Below are 7,190 nucleotides of genomic sequence, written 5' to 3' on the forward strand. Positions count from 1 at the left end.
AGGAGGGACATCGAGGGCGAGCTCGCGGGGCAAGAGAGCCTGGCATGAGCCGGAGAAGACGATGGTCGGCAAATCCAGCTGCAGTGGGAGGAGCTCCGTATGTGCGGCCTCTTGTCACGGACGACGGCGGCGGCGGCGAAGGGGAAGGCGAAGACGCAGCAAGCGGCGGCGGGAGGAGTTTTACGGTTGGCGGGGCGAAAAAGATGTGGGATTTGTGATGCAGACGGACGGACGGATGGTTGAATTGAACGCGTATGAAACAGTAATTGCCGACCGGAAAGGATGGTTGAACGCATCATCATTCCCTCCTGACGTCGAACCTCTCTGGCTTGAACTCCTCTGGGTCGTCCCACACGGACGGTTCCCGGTGGATGGCGTAGGCATTGGCTAGCAGCATGGTGCCCGCCGGGACGTGGTACCCAAGGAGGCTGCAGACGGCGGACGACTCGTGCGGCGCTAGCAGCGAGGCCGCGGGGTAGAGCCGCAGGGTCTCGCTGATGACGCACCGGAGGTAAGGGAGGTGGGGGAGGTCGTCCCTGCCGAGGAGCCGGGCGTGGCCGACGCGCGCGCTCACCTCCTCTCGCGCCTTCCGCATGGCGTCCGGGTGGTTGAGCAGAAGCGACATGGCCCATTCCATAGTCGCCGACGTGCTCACCGTGCCGCCGCCGAAGAGGTTCTTCACAGAGCAGAGCAGCGTGGACGTATGCATTTTAGTCGTAAACGTACAAGACGAACCAGTACTCCAGAGCAGAGCAGGCGCGACGATTCGAACTTGCGACCAAGTGATTGCGACCGCGCACACGTCGCCAACCCAGTAGACTAGTACAATTGATTTAAGAGCAGCACAAAAATTAAAGAACTAAACCTGACTTGTGTACTGTAGCGAACATGAACAAATTACTGTAGCGAACCGGAAATTACTTATTATATTGATTTTTTTAAAGTATACTTTCTTTGAATGTATCTCTTTAAAAGATGCGCACATTTTCTGAATTCATGAACAAATTTAGAGATAGGAACATTTTTCGAATATGTGAACAAAAAAGTTTGAAAAGTCAGATAGTGTTTTTGTGATAATGTGAACCATTTTTTGAATTTGTGAAAAAATTATAAAATTCCGAACAAATTTGAAACCGTGTGAACAAATTTTGAAATTCCAAAGAAATTTGTAACCGCGAACATTTTTTGAATTTGTGAAAAAAATTATGAAATTCCAAAAAAATTCGAAACTGTGAATATTTTTTTATTTTTGAACCAAAATTTGAAAAGTGGAACATTTCGTGATATTTTGAATAAAAATTCAAAAAGCGAACATTTTTTGAATTGGTGAACAAAAAAACTAAAAATGGAATATTTCATGAAAGTATGAACAAAAGTTTAAAAACCACAAATATTTTTTGAAATTCTTGAACATATTTCAAAATTTGAAAGCGTGAACTTTTTTGAAAATGCGAATAATTTTTGAAAAACACGAACAATTTTCGAAAAATGGGAACATGTGAAATTCCAATTTTTTTTGAAATTTGAAAACACGAACATTTTTTTGAAAATCATGATCAAATTTTGAAAAATAGGAACAAATGTGAAATTCCAAATGTTTTTGAAAATTTGAACAAATTCGAAAATGTGAACATTTTTTTGAAAATGACGAACAAATTTTGAACACCGAACAGATTTTGAAACAGAAAAAAATTTGTATATTTTTTGAAAAGAACGAAATGTTTTTTGAGACCTGAACAAAAAAAAATCAAACATTTTTTTATAAAAAGCCGAATAAAGTATTGAATATACTGAACTTTTTTTGAAATTGCGATATTTCTAAAACAAATATAAAAGAAAGAAAGAAACAGGAAAACAAAAACGAAAAAACGTGAAAGAAATAAACAGATAATAGCATACCTCTTTGCATGTATAATACACTAGTGTTGTTAAGCTCGAGTGGCTAGATACGCATCTCTAGGAGTGGGAGGTTTGAGGTTTGATTCCTCCCTCTCTTCAATTTTTTGAGTGATTTTCTCTGTAGGAAGCATCCGACATGGGCCGGCCCACGAACAGTCGATGGGTGTGCGACAGGTCGGCATTTTGCCGCAAAATACGGCGAATAGGGTTTTCCCTTAAACTGACACGGCTTCCGATGAATCCGTCACCGCACTATTCTGAACCTCTCGTTTCTGTTTTGATTTGGTTATAGCAGTGCTCCGGCTTGTTTAAGAGACAAAAGCATTTTGCATTTTGGAGCTCTGATTTTGTTTTTTTTTTCACGCCTTCCACAAATGTGATTTCACGGTGAAATTTTACATGCACAACAAACATTTGTGAAAGTATGCCACAAAATAATTTCAGAATTTTTTGAATATTGTATATATTTGTTTGTTTTTACTGTTCATACCAGGAGCATTTGCTCCTGTGTGTAGAAAGGTACTTTCTTGTTTTGTTTTGCTGCCAGCTTCACACCTTGAGTTGGTGCTCATGATGAGTTTTCTCTACCTGCAGATTAGCATCGACTAATTGTTTAATGCCGCTCTTCGCACAACAGAAGTCAGAGGGGAAGTTTATGCTCTTTTTGGAACAAATAATCGAAAAAGGTCTCAGCTTTCTTCATTTTCACGCAGTTCTTTTAAGCCACGGTAAGCATGTACTTACAACTTGTACTCACTCCGTTCAAGAATACTTGTTATCAAAATGGATAAAAAAAATGTATCTAGAACTATACAGAGGGATACAGAGGGAGTAGTTGATTTGCAGTGCTCCGAACATCCAGCAGCAGAAAAACGTGCTCCTGTGTTGCTTATTTTCTCAGTCCAGGTGTATATTATACTTGCATGTTCTTGTCTGTTCCTTACAAAATTTCACTGTCATGAAAGGAGATTCCAAACAAGCAGATGCCTGTTTCTTTGTGCCGGTAAATAATGCTTATACGACATTGGGAGCATATTGTATCGAATAATGTTTATTTTTTCAAAAATTAAAATTTCTATTTTTCTGGGACGTTTGTATGTTGAAAATACATTGTCAATATCCAGTGACATTTTCTCCCTATTTTTCTTTTTAGGATCCATTTTTCCAATAATAATTTTTAAACAGAAATATGATAAGTCAAATGGGCTTCTAGGCTGGTCCAACAGCCCGTGATTTGCGGTGACAAATACCAGGCCGAGAGTGCGCCATCGGCCCCTCTCAGGGCTTCTGCTTCGCCAATCGATTACGCCGTGTGTCTAACCCTCCTCGCGGTGGCGGGGCGCCGGCGTCGCCCATGTCTTAGAGCATCTCTAGCAGACCCCACATTCCGCCGGCCCACAAAACGCGTTTGCAGTTCGCAAAAAAACGGTTTTGCGGGCCGGCGTGGACGGTCGCAGATGCAGACCCGCATAACGGACCCGTAAAAAAGAATATTCGCGTATATTATTTCCCGTGTCTTCTTCTTCCTCTCGCCTGTGTTCATAGTCAGCTCCCGTCGTCCATGGTAGTGGCCGATTCGATCCAGGAGGCAGCTCCTCTGTTGCCGGATGGATCCGGGAGCTAGCTAGCTATTCCATGGCCGGTTGGATTGAGGAGCTTGCTAGCTACTCCCTCAACGTTCGTGGCCGGATGGATCGAGGACCTTGCTAGCTAGCTAGCTAGCTCATTCGTGGCCGGATGGATCAGGGACCTTGCGAGCTAGATAGCTAGCTTGCTCGTTCGTGGCCGGATGGATCAGGAGCTTGCTAGCTAGCTCGTTCGTGGCCGGGTAGCTGCTCGAGTCTTCAGCCATTGCTCCCACGATCTACTCTACTCCGTAAGCCGACGCCGCGGCAGTGGTAAACGGCAAGTTTCTGGCGAGTTCCATGGTGGAAGGTCACCGGAGCACGTGTGCGCACGGCGGAATTTCCTTGTCGCGTAGGATTGACTGGTTTGCGGTTCCTCTTATATTTTGCCTCCAAATCTGCAAAATTAAGGGTCCTGGGGACGGATTTTCAGAGGCCTACAAAATTTTTACGGGTTTGACCGCTTTTGTGGGTCTATCCGGGATGTTTTTTGACACCACAAAACTACAAACACGGATTTTTGCGTGTTTGATTATTTTTACGGGGTCTGCTAGAGATGCTCTTAGATCTCTAGTACGCTTTAGTGGCACCCCGCGCGGATCCTCCTTGTTTACCCACTGCGCGTACCTCGCCGGCCCGGCTGTAGTTCCGTCTTAGTACAGGGACCACCAACACGTCCTAAAAAAAGTGCGGGGACAATCCAAAATCTTTCGCTTCAGGGGCGTGCTACGTGAGTTGATTCGCCACCATCAGGTCGCCATCTTGGCTGATTTTGTTGGAAAGTTAAGGGCTCGGCTGGCTCTTCCCGTGCTGCTTCCTCGCCACCAGGTTCAGACTGTTTGCTACTCCCTCTGTTCATAAATATAAGATGTTCTATTACTTTTTGTGAATTAAATGTATATAGACACGTTTGAGTGTTTTTGTTCACTAGTAAGCATGCACGTGCAACGCACGTCTCAAACAAAATGAGTTGATATAATATAATATTAAAATATATTTTCAAAAGAGTGTCATATTTTGTGAATCTATTTTTTATGTTAGTGAGTTTTTATTACCGAGCCAACTATCTTTTGCCAATGATATGAGCGCGCGTGTAACACATGATCCAGAAACATGTCATCACATAATATGCACGATGACATAATAATTGTATTATAATTTGTTACAAAAAGATATTTTAGAGTCAATAACTATGCATCTCTTGAAGGTCCCTCTTTTCAAGCAATGAAGGTCCATCTATTGATGCGATCTATGATGCTTCGTTCAATTGATGGGATATTGTCTTGAGCTTCATTCTCTTCATACTTTAAAATATGCACCAAAAATTGTTTTCTCAGTTCAAAATCATCCTACATATGCATTATGCAACATTGTTATAACAAAATAATGCGCAATGTGTATACAAATAAGCATGGTGTAAATACTAACCTGGGGTATGGGAAAATATAGCTGTCCATCGCACATTGAGTGCATGAAATTAAACACCAAATAACCCGACAAGGCACTGCATTTATAAAATATTACATTGTCTATTGAATAAATCAATTAATCTTGTAATGCATTGAAAAGATTCATACCCATGTGAGTTTGTTGGAACAACAGGAACTTTCCACTTCCATTTAGAGATGTCGTCTTTGAATGCAGGGTTTGCAACTTGGAGTGCACGGTTTAGGTTGTTGACCACAGTTTTAAGTACAATTTTTCCCAAAATAGGTATTGGTATCGGATCCATAATTGAGACAACTTTTTTATTTTGATCGAAAACAAACAATAGAAATATCCCACAAATATCCCAAGGCAATAAAATCTGCAACGATGCATACATTTAAAAATTTAAAACATTAGTTAAGACATGACAAACCATCGTTACAAATTAAAATTTTAAAACTTACTGTATGACACTGTGAAATATGATACTCATTACTGTCTGGCCAGCTATCAAACATCCATTTCAACATAGCAATGTCCATATTTCCACGATGACGTGAGTCTCGTGCATAGTAGGACATGAACTAAAATAAGAAAAAGAAAATATTAGTTCCATGAGGCAAAATGTAATACATGATTATAATGACTTACACAAAAATTTAGATCCATGTAGTGACATGGAATGTCTCTGAAAAGCTGGACTTCGTGGCACGCTAGTATCCGTACAGCCATATTGAAGCAATCAACATCCATGCATTCATCATTATTTAATATGTTTTTTATTTGTCTCAAATTCAAACTAATGGGATAAGGATCAGAGCTTTTCACCCATTCGCTTCTGTAAAATTGAAATTATGTAAATTATAATAAAATCATACTAATTTATTAAAATACAAAATGAACTAAAAATATATGGCTTACTCTAGTAGAGCGACATCATCAACCATACCGATGAACAAACAAAGTTCATCTATTAAGTCATCATTTGTTGGAGTGAGAGAGGGCGAAAGTATAAATGATTGCGACTCCTGCTCAACTTCTGACGATGTATTCGATGGTTTGAGGTTCTCAGGGGGTGTTTCCAAAATCATACAATCCGTGGGATCTGTGTTGTCTTCGTCATCTTCAATTTCTCGATTTCTTATATTATCATCATTCAATTCCGAGTCCACTAAAATAACGGCTAGTTTTGTTCTAAAATCTGTGATATGATCCTATTAAAACAGAACTGATAGTTAAATAGTGATACACCATAGAATGTAAGTATAACGATACACATCGAAAAATACCTGTGTAGGAGAGTCAGACAAAATTTCTCCTGTGAAGTACTCCATAAAATTTACCATCCACAAACCACACGATGACCTGCATGATTACAAAACTTAATATATTCAATAGTTTCTTTTATCAATTTTATAGATATTTATATAAGAAGACTTTTAAAATCATCAAATGATCATGACTGTAACAAAGAAGTGATGATAAAGAAAATCCCGCGCTCACTCATAATCCCTCTCTGAAATGTATGAAAAATAATGTAAGAAGTTAATATAGTTTGGTTAAACGTGCTTAACAGTGGAGATTAGTGAAGTAGTAGTATTAAATAAAAAAACTTAATTAGTGAACCTTCTACTGCCCCCTCACTCCCTCCTCCACAGGCACACGCCGATTCCCTTAACGCAGCTAGCTAGTCTCTGCTTGGAGTTCCACGGCAGATAAAACACCAGGCGGCTAATGGTTTTCCTTGTACGAACATACATACATCAAGGAAATCTCGACCAAATCCAAGGTTGGGCCCAACTAATCAATGGCGGATGTGATGTGATGGAAGGCGACGGCTGAAGATGTTCCAAGGTATAATTGTCAGTAATTTCAGCCTCACGCAAAAGTCTATTCAGGAGAAACAGTACGTACGTACGAGAGGAACCCGTGAGCCGAAATGAGCCATTTCAGGTCGGTTTCCTGGCTCCACAGGCACACGCCGATTCCCCATTCTTCCCTCCCTCCCTCTATCCTCCTTCACTGGCACACGCCACATTCCCCATCCACAGCCGGCGATCTGTGGTGGCCGCCCCTCCCCTTCGTCACCACTGCCAGCCGCTGCGGAGGCCCTGATGCGCCCCGCCCTTTCCCTTCGTCACCACTGCCGGCCGCCGCGGAGGCCCTGATGCGCCTCGCCCTTTCCCTTCGTCAGCACCGCCGGCGGCCGCGGAGGCCCGCGATGTGCCCCGCCCCTCC

This window comes from Triticum dicoccoides, chromosome 3B (assembly GCF_002162155.2).
Source record: "Triticum dicoccoides isolate Atlit2015 ecotype Zavitan chromosome 3B, WEW_v2.0, whole genome shotgun sequence".
NCBI lineage: Eukaryota > Viridiplantae > Streptophyta > Magnoliopsida > Poales > Poaceae > Triticum > Triticum dicoccoides.